The sequence below is a fragment of the Cavia porcellus genome, unplaced genomic scaffold, assembly GCF_034190915.1.
Source record: "Cavia porcellus strain 051 isolate PalLab524CR breed Dunkin Hartley unplaced genomic scaffold, mCavPor4.1 scaffold_4, whole genome shotgun sequence".
Classification (NCBI taxonomy): Eukaryota; Metazoa; Chordata; class Mammalia; order Rodentia; family Caviidae; genus Cavia; species Cavia porcellus.
Genome location: NW_026947487.1, coordinates 79,211,649 through 79,228,645, shown reverse-complemented (window position 1 = coordinate 79,228,645; position 16,997 = coordinate 79,211,649).

Genomic DNA, 16,997 nt, shown 5'->3' with positions numbered 1-16,997 from the left:
GGAAATATACCTCAATACATTGTCATATCAAGAAAACAGAATGAGCACAAATAAACAACCTAATTCTTCATCTCAAGCTTCTAGAAAAAGAAGAGCAAGTTAAACCCAAAGCTCATAGAAGAGAGGAAATTGTATATATTAAAGCAGAAATCAATGCAATTGAATCTAAAAAAAAATTACAAAGAATTAATGAATCAAAGAGCTGGAACAAACAAAATTGACAAACCTCTAGCCAAACTCATAAAGAAAATCAAAGAAAAAACCCCAAATTCATGCAATAAGGACCTAAAAGGGGGAAATTACCACAGATCCTATGGAAATTCAAAAGATCATAAATACCTAATTTGATAATCTCCACTCACAGAGTAGAAAACACAGAGGAAATGGACAGATTTCTAGAAACATATGAAGTACCAAAGGTCAACCAAGAAGATTTAGCAATTTTGTATAATCCAATACCAGCTATGAAATTGAAAATGTAATTAAAAACTTACCAACAAAGAAAAGCCAAAGTCCTGATGTATTCACAGCTGAATTCCAAAAGAAATTTAGAGATTTGATGCCAGTACTCCTTAAACTTTTCAATGAAACTAAAAAGGAAGCAATCCTCCCTAAATCATTCCTGGAGGTAAGTGTTACTCTCATATCAAAACCAGACAAAGACCCAACCAAAAAGGAGAACTGTAGGCCAGTATCACTAATGAACATTGATGCAAAGATTCTCAATAAAATACTGGCAAATAGAATGCAGCAAATCATCGAGAAGATTATACATCATGACCAAGTGGGATTCATTCCAGGAATGCAGGAATGGTTTAACATACACAAATCAGTAAATATAATGCACCACATCAACAGAACCAAAACCAAAAATGACATGTTCATCTCAATAGATGCAGAAAAAGCTTTTGATAAAGTCCAACATCTGTTCATGATAAAAAAAAAAGTACCTCCAGAAATGGAATAGATAGTGTCTACCTCAACCTGATAAAGGCCATCTATGACAAACCAGCAGCCACTATTATACTAAATGCACAAAACCTGAAATTTTTCACTTTAAAATCAGGAACAAGAAAAGGATGTCCACTATCACCACTCCTATTCAATATAATTCTGGAAACACTAGCCAGGGCAATCAGACAAGAGAGAGAATTAAAAGGAATAAAGATCGGAAAGGAAGAACTTAAATTATCACTATTTGAAGATGGCATGATACTCTATATAGAAGATCCAAAAAACTCTGTTAAAAGACTACTAGATAATAATTCAGCAATGTAATAATTCAGCAATGTAGCTGGACATAAGGTCAACACTCAAAAATAAATAGCATTCCTGTACACAAACAAAAAACTCACTGAGAGAGGAATTCTGGAAACATCACCCTTCACAATAGCATCTAAAAAATCGAAATACTAAGATATCAACCTAAGTAAGAATGTAAAAGACCTTTATGCTTAAAATTATGCTATGCTAAAAAAGGAGATTGAAGAGGATATTAGAACATGGAAGGATATTTGTTGCTCTTGGCTAGGAAGAACCAACATTGTGAAAATGACCATACTCCTAAAACTGTAATACAGATTTAATGCAATCCCAACCAAAATACCATTAACAAACCTCACAAATCTAGAGAAAATACTCCTAAAATTCATTTGGAAACAGAAAAAAACCTAAAATTGCAAAGGCAATCCTGGGCAACAAAGACAAAGCCGGAGGCAGCTCAGTTCCTGACTTGAAACTATACTACAAAGCCACAGTGATAAAATCAGCGTGGTTCGGACAAAAAAAATAGACCAGAGGATCAACGGAACAGATTAGAAGATGCGAGCACAACTACAAAGGCACTTAGCCACCTGGTATTTCACAAAAGTGCTAAACATGTTCACTGGAAGAAGGATAGTCTCTTTAATAAACATTATTGGAAAAACTGGATCTCCACATGCCCAAGACTGAAACTAGATCCATTCCTATAGTTATGCACAAAACTAAAGTCTAAATGGATCAAAGACCTAAATATTAAAACAGAAACACTAAATTTACTGGAAAATAAGGTAGGTAGAAGTCTTGGAGACATAGGAGTATGTAGGCAATTCGTGAACAAAACACAAACCTCACAAGGAACACTTCAAAGAATCAACTACTAAGATCTCATATTATTGAAATGTTTGTGTACTTCAAAAGAAATCACCAACAGAGTGAAAAGAAAACCCCCAGAATGGGAAAGAATTATAGCCATCAACCCCTAAGACAAAGGACTTATATCCAGAATATATAAAGACTTGAAAAACATCAAGCCCCCCAAACTCAAACACCCTCTCCAAAAATGGGCATCTGAAATGAACACACATTTCTCAGATGAAGATAATACAATGGCAAATAAATACATGAAGAAATGTTCACCATCATTGTGTGTCATCCAAGAAATGAAAATTAAAACAGCATTAAGATTTCATCTCACTCCTGAAATAATGACTGCCATCAAGAAATTAACTGATAACAAATGCTGGCAAGTATGAGGAGAAAAAGGAACACCGCTCGTCTGTTGGTGGGAACGTAGACTGGTAAAACCACTATGGACATCAATATGGAGAATTCTCAGAAGAGTAAGATTGGAAGTTCCATTCAACTCAATTATTTCCCTCCTGGATATTATCCCAGAAAAACTGAAATGATTATATTACAGTGATATATGTGCACCCATGTTCATAGCAGCACAATTTATAATAGCTAAATCTTGGAAACAACCAAGATGCCCATCAACCACAAGTACATGAAAAAGATGTAGTATTTTATATGATGGAATATTACTCAGCTATAAAAAGAATGATCTTGAGACCATCAAATGGAGACAACTTGAGACTATCCTCATTAGTGAAATAAATAAGAATGATATTTATAAATTTCATATGGTGTCTCTAGTGTAAAAAGTCATAAGAAATGTAGGAGTAATAAAACCCAAAATGTGTGATTGCTATTGGGAAAAAAGAGAGGAATAGAAAGTGCTCTAAAAGATATAACTGCATGTATGTTTAAGTGTATAGGATTGACAACCATATTACTAAGTTTTTGTTGGATATTTGAGCAAATTTTTTTTGCAGTCTCACTGTTTGAATGTCCACTTTGTATGCTTCACTATTGTAACTCAAACAACTATTTATAAGAGGACAATATGTAATTATCAACTAGTGATTTCTTACTGTTTATCTTTTTGAAAGTATGTATTATTTCTACCTTTTCTGTTTTTTTTCTTTAAATTAAATAAAAGAATTTCATATTATTACATTTTATTCTTTTCATTAGCTTATAGATTAGAATATTTCTGAGAAAAATTAGTGGGTTTTCTAAAATGTTTAACATACAGGTTTCATTCACAAGATAGGCTTTCAAATAGCTTTGCAATGCTTCACACAGAGGGCAGGAGAATAGTGGAAGGGTGGAGCTTGTGTAGACGCTTTTGTATAGGAGCAGAGACCTCAGTTTTGAGTTTACTTAATAACAGAACATTCTTAATTGCTCTTTCTCTTAAGATGCTACGCACATTATTTACTCGCCTTAATTATCACATAATTGTTACCATTATTTTCAGCAAACAGTAGGCAGCTAAGAATACACTCTAATCTTTTTTTCTTCAACCAGTTCTGAGTTTCTGCCCTATACAATTTACTTACTCTTTGAATAACTCTTAAATCTTCTTGTAGAACATTATCTACTGGCAATAAATGCTTTCACCTTTTGTTTATCTCAAAAATCTTTATTTCTTCTCCACTTTTGAAAGATATTCTCACTGAATGTAAAATTCATGTTTCTTTGTTTATTCCCCCAAAATTGATGTTTTTAAATTAAATTTATTGGGAAAATGTAGCTATACATAATAATCTTATTCATCAGACAGAATCTGTAATTGTGTATTTCTTTATTCCTTTTTTCCAGTGACTTCCTCTCCCTTCAATCCTGCTTCCCTCATTTACAAAGATTTGTTTCCATTTTATCCTCTTTTTTCAATTTTTTTCTTTTTCCTTTCTTTCTTTTCCCCTCCCCTCCCTATTCCCCTGTCTTTTAAACAATTGCTTCCTACTTCACAACTCCTTTTTATTCACTTTTGTCCTTATTTACACTTCCAGTTTCTCACACCAGAAAGACAATGAGATATTTTAATGCATGTCTGATCTGCTTCACTTAAGAGTGTGGTCTCAAGGTGCATCCACTTACCTAGAAATATCTCAAATATATCCTTCTCTATGGCTGAGCAGTACTCCACTGTATAAAATAGCCTCACATCTTTATCCATTCATCAGTTGATGGGCATTTGGGTTGATTCTAAGATTTAGTTGTTACAAACTGTGAGGACTTTGGGTGTGTGTGTATCACTGCAGTATGATGTTAATAATTCTTCTGGGAAGATACCCAGAAGGGAAATAGCAGGATCCAATGGGACCTCTAGCCCTAGTTTTGTAAGGATTCTCCACATTGGTTTCCACAATGGTTGCACAAGTCTTTGCTCCCACCAATACTCTTTTGGTTTACATGGTTTTTCATTAAAAACTTTTTTTAAAGCTGTTGTCTTTATACCTATGTAGATAATTTTTTCTCTTTTCACCTGTATTGCTTCAAAATTTTGCACTTATCTTGTTATTGTGTAGTGCATAAGTGTACTTTTATATTTATCATGATCTTCCTGAATCTATTGTTTGTCATTTTGAAAAATTCTCACTCCTTATTGGATTATCTAAATTCTTTTCTGTTTTCTCTTTTTCCTCTGATCTTTGGACTGTGTGCATTCAGTCTACTATAGTACTTAGGTGGTCTTCTTCTATTTTTTTCAACTTTCAATTATTCATTTAAATTTCTCTGGGAATTTTTCCCCATTTGTATTTTATTAGTACATGTTTGCTATATGTGAAGTTTACTTTCTTCTTGCTGTGTGCACAAGTATTCGTAACACACTTTCCTTCTTTTCTTATAATCTTTCCTTTCCATCCACCTCCCTTCTTCCATCTCTAAATCCTCTCTACCTTTTTAACTATTACTGTTGCTATCCTTATTTTTGCCTTATGTTTATGGCATATAATTTTACATTCATTTGGGTTATTAATTTCTAGTACAGGTCATATCTTAATTCTTCTTACTCCTCCCCTCTTCCATCTTCTTTTATTTTAATCATCTTTCTCTATGTATTTCAGTTTTCAATTTTTCTCTTGACATCTTCAAACTCATTATTTCCTAGCTATGCCATATCTATTGATGAGACAGTCAAAGACATTATTCATTTCTCCTTCAGTTTCTAATTTCAGATTTTCCTTTTATGTATTTCTCTCTGAATTATCCATCTGTTCTTATCTACTGTCTATTTCTTCCATTAGAGCCTCTCTAGTTTGAAAATGTACCATCAAACTTCACACCAGGGTATCTGAGCACCAGGTGAGGGTATGAGGGGATGAGAACCGTAGGAAGTGCTTAAATCAGAAAGATAGAGACCCTTCTGGTTGACATTAGTGTCTGGATAGGAGAAGTTCAAAAGCTGCTTTGTCCTTCTGTTTTGAGGATGTGACAAGAGCATGCCATCTATGAGCCAGGAGAAAGAAGTACCCATTGGACTCTGAATTTGCTAACATCTTCATCTAGACTTCCTAGTCTCTGGAACTTTGAGAAATAAATTCTATTGTTTCTATGCTACCCAGTCTGTTATTTTACTACAACAGCCTAAAGGAACTTGGAGTTTTTAGTACATGCATTGTAGTTGTTTTAAATTCCAACATAATGTCTATAGTTAATGTTCTGGTTAAGGAATATAATCAAACATGGAAGTCATAGAGCCAGAGGCTTTAAGTTTATAGATCCAGTTGCAAGGCAAATTTTCTGGAGCTCCTCGGAGAGTCTTCACTACAAGTTTGTGTTGGAAGCTAAAGAACCTGAGATCTGAAGGTCAATTGACAGCAGGAAAAAATGCACCTGCACAAGTGGAATGAAACTCTTCAAGATGTACACTGACTTCCTCTTCTTTCCCTTTCAATTCATCCAGGCTACAAGCCTACTGGTGCCACGCACACCAAGGCCAGTTCCCTCCCCTCCACACACACACACACACACACACACACACACACACACACACACACACACCTCTGTTTACTATCTAAATGATTCATCTTTGAAAACACTGTGAACTGTGCTTTCCTCATCCGCTGGGCATAATTTAACCCAGTTAGCCTGACCTACAATTAATTCATGGTCATAGACAATAAAATTTCATTGTGTTTGTAACTTTTCTTAAATAAGTAGATTTTAGCTGCAATTGTCACAAAATGGAACTACATGAAATACTAGATATGTTCATTTTCTTTATACAGCAAACATTTTATTATTTAATTATATTCTAAGACATCATGTTATAAACCTCAAAAATATGCGATAAGGTTTATTTTAAAATTATATATATATATATATATATATATATAATTTCTCTAGATTATTCATTGTAGCATCTGAACCTATGTATGATTACTATTTATTTTTTCTTATGGTTTTAAAAAATTTGTCAGTATGCCTTAGCATAGTCTTATTAAAAGTTGGGTGTATATCCACTAAGAAGAAATGAGATAAACTTGCCATTACTGCAAGGGCAAGTTAGCCTGACCTGGACTTTCACCATGCACAGCATTTGCTATAACTGTGAATGCCCTGGCTTTGCCTTTCTTTCAGGTTCTTGCTTTCCCCTGACCTCTTGATTTGTGTTTCTGAAAGTGATCTTCCTGATGCAGTCTCTTTCTTGGACTTCATTAAGCTACAACCACTACAGTCATCCTGGATCCAGTAGGCATAGTATTGATCTGTGAGTGTAGAGATCATTCTAGTACTTAAGTCATTCTTTAAGCAAATGTGCCAGGGATTCTGGGATGACAACAGAAATCCTAAGTTATTTTCCTAAAGATATGGCATGCTTTTCATCTGTTAGGTACCAAAAGGTAAAAAGAAGGCTGGTGTGCAGCAAGTGACTATATCACCATTAGAATATGATTATGGAAAAGTCTACCCCCTTGGGAAATTGGACTTTGTCATGGAGAGCACGTTAGGCCTATTTAACAAGGACTACTCTCCTTCTAAGCCAAACCAAGGGGAGCTATTTCCTGGATATTTGTCATGAGGATTTTGCGGGAGTCAATTCTTTTTAATAGGCAGTAAAGAATATATTTTGCTCTGCCTTTAAAAAAAAATCGTATTATAACATTGCTATAGATTGGAATCCTTGGTCCCAGCTTCCCGCTCCGCCTATGGTCATGTGCTGAAGGTTTTCTCCCTACCCAGTGACAGTATTGGGAAGCAGAAGAAAGAGTAAGAGATAATGTCTTATTGAAGAAAGCAAGTCAGTAGGGACAGTGCTTTGTAGGGTATTCTGGCTCTGTCTCTGTCTCTCTCTGTCTTGATCTCTCTCTCCTTCCCTTCCTGGTTGCCATATGCTAAGTGATTGAGCTCTGCCATGCCCTCTCTGCCATGATATCTCTGTCTCATCCCTGTCCCAGAAACAATGGAGCCTGGTGCCTAAGGACTGAACCTCTGCAACTTATGAGTCAAAATAACTCATTTCACAACTTAAATTGTTGTTCTGAAGTACTTTGCAACAGTGATGGAAAGCTGACTAACACAAATGTGTATTTTATATAATTGTATATCTTCATGAAGCAGGGAGTCCAATGAAATAATTATAATCATTGCTACACCTTATTCATAAGATTTTAAAAAATAGCTTTACCTCTAAATATTGTATCTATATTTTTGTATAAAATATAATTTTATAGAAAAAGCAGTATACAAAACAGAATTTTTTCACTATATAAAACAAAGTAATCAATAACTAACAAGTGAAATTTTTCAAGCCTATTTTCTAATCCTTAAAATCAAGTTGTCTCTAAAATAAAATGGTTATGTAATTAATCACCTACTATATTACACCTATGTGCAGTTATATATTAAAAATATTAATGATCTTAGTCAATTGTATAATTGAATGTGGTTGAATAAATGATATAAATAAGATTATATTCTTTCTGAATCTCATCGCATAATGGGTAGCTATATTAAGATACTAGACTCTACTGAAGTATAAATAATAGAAAACTGAATTTTTAACATTTTGTTAGGTAAATAAGTGTTCATTTTATGGGCCTTTTAAACTTTTTTACAGAATTGAATTTTTGCAAATAAAAATCGGTGTATGATAGCATAATTCATTATGGGGAAGAGATGACACACTATGATCTATTTGTGAGATGGCTCCTTTTAGTCCTGGCTGTCTGTCCCACTCGATTTCTTATCACTGAAATGCAATATCTGAAACTCACAAATTTTAAGAGGAAAGTGTCATTTTGTCTCATGGTTACACTCTATGATCAGCTGGCTCCAAGGCAGAAACAGCATGGCTTAGGGATATGGTATATGAAAAACTTCTTAGGTCATGCTGAAAAAGGCTCAAAGTGAAGGAGAGGCAGAGTTGGAAGATTTATGTAGATCACTCAGATCACCCCACCTCCAGCAGCAAGTCAGCTATTGTGATCCCACAATCTAGTCACCTTTCAAAAGGCTCACTGCTGAGACCCTAAAAGAGTTTGCAGGGTCATTCTTGATCTAAAGTATATCATTCTTCCCCCAAATCTCAAAAGATGCATGCACATCTCCTTATGCAAAATGCAATGAGTGCATCACAGTTTTAACAGTTAGAGTCACTAAAAGTCCAAATCCAAAGTCTTCTCTGAGACTCAAAACAAATGCTCAAAAAGAATGTTAAATAATGCTGCATTCAGTAGTGGAGAGTAAACTTTCCATTTCAGGGAAAACAGATATAGAAAGAAATAAGGCCAAAGGAAGATCAAAACCCAGCAGGGAAATCTTTACTGCAGCTCCATGTCCAGCCCTTGGGACAAATTACAGCAAGATGTAACTTCAAAGGGTTTGACTGGCCTCACCCACATGGCCTTGCATTACATACTTCATAACTTCTCCAGGAGTGCTTTACTCAGTCACTATGATTTTCCTCATTAGATTTTCCATAATCCTCATCACACATCTTCAGCTTCCTGGAGTGTTCACAGCACTTTTGGATTCATTTTCACAGCTACATGTACTTACCCCTTTGGGACACAATGCTTTTTCTCCAAGGCTTACTTCTGAATACGAAGTAGAACTCTCCCTGATGCCATGACTTCTGCATTCTGTATTCCTGTAAAATTAGCATCCCATTGATGATGCCATGGACTACTGCCACCTTGAGCAGTAGTCTGGACACTTTGGATCATGGCATTAGAAGGTTTTGTGTGTGTGGACTGTTGAACATGAGAAAAATTCCTTGTCAGGCCTGAATGAGCTGGGCTCCCAAGAGAAAGTCTTTCATGTTTGCATCTTTAAGCATGTAAAGAGTAGAATCCTGCTGATTCCTCAAATGTCCTCAAGTCATCTTTGCTATTGTCATGATGCAAATTATTTGGCTTCTTTTTAATGCTATTCTTTTCAGCAACCACCAGCTCCTTTGCTATAACTCTGCAGATGCTTCCCTTCTGGTAAAACTCCAAAGTTTTCAGTTAGGCTTTTTGTTCATTTTCTCCATGTAAATCTGGTTAAAATCTGCCACCAGTACCCATGTCACAGCCTGAACATTTCCTCCATCAGAATAACTATTGTGTCACCCTTAACTTCAGTCTATCATGCAGCCTTAGGCCATAGGCAACATGCAAGCAAATCTTCTGCCAGGGCATAGTACACATGGCCTCTGGTTCGACTTTCAGCAAAATCCTTGTTTCAAATTCAAGCCTCCTAATCCTGTGGTTCTGAAAATTGAGGTGAGGGCCTTACAAATGCTAGGCAAGTCCTCTACTACTGAGCCATACCACCCAGGGGAATATTAATTATTTCTGAGTAATTTGTAACCAGTAATATTTATACTTACATTCTCTCATGGTTTATGTCTGTGTCCCCCAGGCCTCATGAGTTTGCATTGTGCATTTGTGATTGGTTCACTATCTAGCGCTTGGAGTGATGATGTCAGTGCTACACCCATATAGAGGTGGAGCCAGGATGTGATGTAATGGCAGGAAGAAGGTGTGTCTTGCTCTTTGTTGGGTCCTGCTTGCTGTTTGCAGCTGCCATCAACTGTGGCCCAGCCATGCCCGCCTGCCTTGGAGCCAACTGAATGTGGACTGAAACCTCCAAAAACTGTAAGAAATAAACCTTTCCTTCCCCAACTTGGGCTTCAGGTATTTCATCTCAGTAAGGAGTAAAAATTTGCTAAGGCACATTTATATCTCTATTGATGTACTTATCCTTACCTTTGCAGTTCTTAACTATTATTATTTCCTTTTCTATATGGGAAAAATGGAGTTTCATCAAGTTGCATCATCTACTCAAAATATTTTAAGTAAATGCCTACTATGCACCAAGAAATATTTCATCTACTTAAAATCTTTATTTATAAAGTTTTCATAGTCTAATAAAAGTCATTCAGTTTCTACCTTTTGTTGAATGAGCCATCATTGAATAGTGGTGCTACAGATATTTTAAATGTTATTTTTTGGCCTTATAAAATAAAAACAATGACATTCAGAGTGCAGTCAAATTGTATTAATCTGCCTTTTCTCCCTGTAGTTTATATTACCAATTTATCTCTAACAGAGTTTCCACAGTTAAGGTGACATCACCCAAAATGTCATTCTGAATTGAAAGTCAGTGACCCTATTCTTGCAAGATAAGAGCCCAAGCAATGTAATAGGTTATTGCTCACAATCTACCAAAATGGGTCCTACAGGACTCTCAAACACCAAAATATAAGACAGCAAGTGGGCTTCATATGCCACAGAACTTTAATTATTTTCAAGCTTAATTTAAATAAAGCACTAAGTCACTAATTTCATATTTTTTCAATAAAGAACTATTGAGCACCGACTTCTGCAGACACTGACTTAGTTAATTAACAATAAAATTATCTGCCTTTATAGAATCTACAGACTACTATGGATGGCTGGCAATAAAGCAAATATATAAGTGAATCATCAGAAACAAATCATAAAGAGGGGGAAAGAGCAGGGAAAAGAGATGAAGGGTGCTGAGCTGCCACTGATACAAATTTTCATGAGAGGGACATGGAAGTCTGAATTAAGAAAATAACTTTAATTTATTTACAAAATCACTTGTACAATACTACCCACCAGGTACTGTTCTAATTGCTTTTCAAATATTAACTCATTTAATCCTCCTGACAACTTTATGAAGTAGGTGCTATTATTAGCTCCATCTTCCAGAAGACCAAAGGAGGGGAAATAACTAGGAACTCTCCAGACATCTTTAGAGCCGGAGAGTAGCCCAGCTGGCCCCAGAAGCCTGCCTCCTCCCTCCACCCCCGGCATGCCACAGCTAGAATCTTCTAGAAGTCAGTGAGGAGGGTGAGGGAAGCCTGGTCAACATGTGAAGTACATCTATTTTAGAGACGGCAGTTTCAAAATATTTGGAAAATGGCATGAGGCTCAGGAGAGCTGAGGACAGGGAGCAGGGGAAAAGGGCTGAATGACAGGTGCTGGGTTATGCTTAGGAGCACAGTGTTGTGTGCTGTTGCACAGCGCATTGCTAAGATAATGATAGTGCCCTATTTTTAAAAACTGGGGAAAAAGGATTTTGAATGTTTTCAGCATAAGAAAACGATAAATACTTGAAATGATTACCTCAATTTAAACATTATACAAGGTTATATAAACTGAAATAACACAGAATCCTGTATGTACATATAATTATGTTTTTATACATCAGTTGCCAGTTAAGTTTATACATCAGTTGTCAGTTTTTAAGAAAACAGAAAAAAAAAAAAAAAAAAAAAAAAAAAAGAAGCCAAGGAGCCTTATACAGTTAGGGTAGAAAGAGGAACGGAGATGAGAAGTGAGAAGAAGTGGGTCGCTGTAGTCTACAAAACTTTAGCTCTTGCTCTGGGGAAAATGGAGACCTGCTGGGGAGAGCTGAGCAGTCACGAGGCACTGTGCTTATGTGGAGAGAATCACTGTAGCTCCTGCAGTGAACATCCGCTGTACACTTAGAAAAGCAGCGCTGAAACCTAGGAATCCAGAGTGAAGAATCAGCAAGGACAGCAGTGAAAGTCATTGTTCCTTGGCTATGGTGAAAATGTCAGACAAGGTGAAAAGTGGAACGATTCTGATATGTTTTGAGTCTGACAGACTATTTGACAGAATCAGTTAGTACTAGTTCCTAAATATTAAAGAATGAAAAACATGATGATACGGAGGATATTGACCTGAATAAACAGACAGATAAAATTCCCCTTAATTGGGATGGTAAGACTAAAGTACAAACAGGTTACAGAGGGAGGCTGCTATTTAAATGGAAGCATTAACTTTACATTTATTGAACTAGGCTGATACTTGACGACCTGTTGATCTGTTAGATACTGAATGCAATGCCAGTATAAAAAAGTATGCAGATTAATTAAAGAATCAAAGCTAAGCAGCTTTATAAATCTGCCTCCTTAACATAAATAGAGCACTGCAGTATAAATATCTAATTACATAGTGCAGAATATTGTAAAAGGTTAAAATGCATTTGAACTTTTAGTTGCATACAAGTTTATCTTTTCACAAGTTGATAGGTTTTCAGTTCTGAATTGACACATTCAAAGCTGTTATACTCCACTTTATGTAACTTCTACAAACAGCTCTCCCTTGAAGATTCTTTGTATTCAGTGTGAGTCACATGGGCTAGCCAGTACTGTTACAAGTAATTTATAAATGAGATAATAAAGTGATGTTTCATTATCATTATTCATTATTCATTATTAAGAAAGAAAAGAAGTAGAAACGGTGGGGACAGTCATATGTGTGCAGCATCTGTTTTCACAATTTCAAAGGCAAGTTTTACAGGGATTTCCTAGCCACCAAATCTGAATCATGAGCACAATAATCACAGCCAAAATACACTTTCTGAGCATCTGATACTGGGAAAAGCTAACTATTTTGGTATTTAAATGACCCACAGAATCAAGACTTTCTTAGAGATTAGTTTGTAAGGGAATTTTTCTTTAGAAGCTTATGAAAAGCAGATGGATTCCGGGAAGGAATTAAGTGTCTGCTGGTAGGAGGGTGATGGGTTGTTTCATTAATAAAATGTGAACAGCAGGAGGATGTTAATGAATAGACTCCCCAGAAATTGCATGCCAAATTCATTTAATGAAAAAAAAAAATTAAGTCTGATAGTAAAGTAGAAGAATTTCACAAATGAAGTGCTAACATGGAGAAAATAATTGTTTAAAATGGTATGCCTTTTAAAAATCAATTTTTGCTACTTTCAATATAGCATAGTACTTTATTCAGCTTGTAGTTTTAAAAGAAATGAATTTTTCACTAGTTAATATCACTTAGTATATAATATTCTAAACATTAAAATGTCAGTTCCAACATTTGGGCATTTGTGACACTGGTTATTTTGTTTATGTAACATATTTTTGTTCAGTTTTTTTGGATAACAAACATTAAATCCTCAAAAATATACAGTGAGTTTTTGTGTTATAGAAGTAATTTTTAAGTAGAAACAAATAAAGCAAAAATAAGAACATTTAAAAAGTATTAAAATTATCCATCTAGAAATCACTGGCTCCCAGACTTTTAAAAATAAAGTATGGACTTACATACATCACCTAAATTGAAGTCAAGGTGAGTGTTTGTAATATCTAGTGATATAGTATGTCAAACAGAACAGTAATCATCACTAGTATACTGGCCCAGGTACAGATTTTTCGTTCTGATATAGAAGTTTTTAGTCTTTCTACTTCATCAAGGCAAGAATATGTGAAATCAGAACCCTGTGAAAGTAACATATTTTGCCATGTTCAGCATCTACCTTTATAATTTCTCATATACACTTGGTGGGTTACACCTCCGGCGCTTTGGCCTGCTCAGCCGTCAGAGGCAGCCAGGCAGCCACTCCTATAATGTATGGTGTGCTGCCGTACATGACCGTGTGCCACGACTCGTGACTGCCATGCATCTCCTGACATCCTAAAGCAGGAAGTGGGAGCTTCCTTGGATGAATGACATTCAATTATCCAAGAAAGAAATTCTTAAAGGACCACATGATGAAAAGATAAATCACCTTAGCTGACAGCTCCATTACGAAACTGACATATGGAGAAGAGAAGTAGCCCACTGGGCGAAGACATTCTCTTCCCCACTCCCCAAACAATTGCAATGCCTGAAAAAGGAAGAGCCCTCGCCAGATGATTTGGGCAAGGCCCAAGAGGCACATTATAAAAGCATTAGATTTTCCCACACAGTATCAAAGACTGTTTCTGACATCAATTATTTGCTAAATAATCCTTGAGAAATTCCTGACAAGTCAGTGTAACAACTTTTAGGATAAGACTAGGCTACCCAAAGCTGCTCCCAGTACCCCAACTCCCAACCAGTGATTTACAACAGATCTCAGTTTCTCATTCACTTTTCACACTTCATCTGTCACAGTCCATGTCAGTGAAGTTCTTTATCACTGTTCTTTATCACAAGTTCTTTATCAGGATACCTGACACTTGGAAAACATTAAATAAATATTTGTGAGTAGATGAATACGTAAAACGATCTTACAGTTTAACACAAACTGCCTGTCCCAAGCCCTGCCTGCCACAAAGTAGAAAGGTAAAACTCACTTCCTCAACATATTGGTGCTGCAGGAAAAAGTGAGTTCATTGACTTGCAGCACATTCTGCTCCCTCTTAACTCTTCCCACACTATCTCTCCCCTGCAAAGTCTAAGGAAGACTTTTGCTTTTGTTCAAAAGGCTGTCCATTATACTAACATCATAGAGATTTACCTTACACAAGTGAATACAAAGCACTGTGTCTGACATACAGTGACACGCTGAGAAGTCACCAGGCTGTTCACCCACTGAATTAGACACTCTTAGCCATAACAGTTTGATTTGTAGTAGTAAAGACAGAAAATTTTAGGAGCTCCTTCCTTTTCATTTCTATTATGAGTTACACAGTTAGCCTTGAAGAACAAGCCACAAGAGCCAAAAATTTGTAAAATTCTATTTCACACCTGTGTAACTATAGGTGAAGCATAGAGTTATAATTACATGAGAAGCTAGTTGATGATCATTCGTCTCTCACTTTCTGTTCGTATGTTTCCTGTACCCTTCTCAGCAAAGGTTCCTCTGCTTGCACAGCTGCTGGTAAAAGGCATGTACCCACAGCTGCTGGTAAAAGGCAGTTGGGAAACAAGTTCATAGGGAAGAACAGTACAAATTTCCTTGTGATCTGTCTTGCTTTTCTTATATTTTTTAACACTGTACATTCAAAAATACAGAAGTGTAGTCTGTAGGTAACAATGAAAACATCACTATGGAGGGCTTCCTTTAAATATCTGAAATAATCTTATTCCCACTTTGATTCCTGTAATGTGAAATATAATGAAAATGTCAGAAGAGGTTACTAAACGATTTAGGCACATTTTCAATTCCAGTATTGCATTTTTAATGGTTATATTAAAAGTGAATACGGTAGGGACTCTCTCTCATAGGGAAAATGAGGTATTCTAGACATATAGCTTTGATATAAGTAAAGGCTTTTAAGAGACAGCTGTTTAATTATGCATTAATATAAATGTGGAATAGGGGATGTTCCATAATGAAGGAGTCTTAGCTATTATGGATTATATCCTGTTCATACTATTAATATATAGTTCCTATTACTGAATGTTAGGGTCCTTAAGGCCAGATAGGCCAGAGACACCTAAGTCAATTGATTTCTTGTGAGATGGAAAATTTAAAGGAGATTGATTGATAAGAAAAGTTAGTCATTCATATGAAATGAACCACAGTGAAAGACTGTGTGTGAGGTAATTAATTATATGAATTAATGAAAACACTGTATGTAGAATACACACACACACATACTGCTAATCCAATTCCATCATAGAAAAAAAATTGAAAATACACATAGCTCAACATTAAAGTTACTCCAGTTAGAAAGAAGATATTCAACAGTTTCTGGAGCCTCAGGATGACCCTAGGTGGAAGTGTGGGCAAACTTCTTTACAAACTGGAAGACCGGGGCTGGGGATTTAGCTCAGTGGCATAAGCACCTGCCTTGCAAGCAGGCAGTCATGAGTTCGATCCCCGGTACCGATAAAAATGAAAAAGACAAAAAAAAAAAAAAAAATGGAAGCCCTAAAATAGACTTTACACTGGGCTATTTTATGCTTTGCATGGTGGAAGGCTATGGTGTACTATGTTCTTTCATACCACTGTAATATTTATAAAGATAAAACTTAAAACATCTAAGAAAACTTGAAAATGAGAAATAATGTCAGCAACATTTGAAGCATGTACAAATGTGTGATGAAGGTGAAGATTTTGACTCAGTAGTGCTCAGTAGTGCTTTCTTTTCCTTCTGTCTCCATCAGGTACATCTGTGATACAGACATTATAAAATACAAACCAGGAAGTAAGACAGAAAGTAGAAAGAAATTATTCATGGAGTAAAGGGCTTTTGAGAGGCACAGAAAACTAACTCTGCAAAAGCAGGAGAAACCAAGGTCTAATAGCCAGGCTGCACCTAGTACAGATGGTTAATGCATACACTAAAGGCTTTTGCAAGACCCAAGACCCTATAAACCCAGAGAAAGAATTCATCTAGGGATGCATACTGTATAGAAAATCATGAACACCCCAAATCAATCCCAATTTAATCATAATTAATTGAAATCTCATTTTAGTTGTAGATTTATTTATTTTTGAATTTTTAAGACAGAGTCTTGCTACACAGCCCAGGCTGGCCTTGAACTCCCAGTAATTCCCCTGCCCAGTCTTCCAAGCACTGAGATTACAGATGGGCTTTGGGTACCATGATAGGTCCACTGAGGTCTATGCAGGAACTAAAATTGTCCCACACACCAGAAAGCAGGAGACTTTCTGCTGATTTAAGTGAACTGTCAGTATCAAGACTTCTTACCTATTTTTAAAAA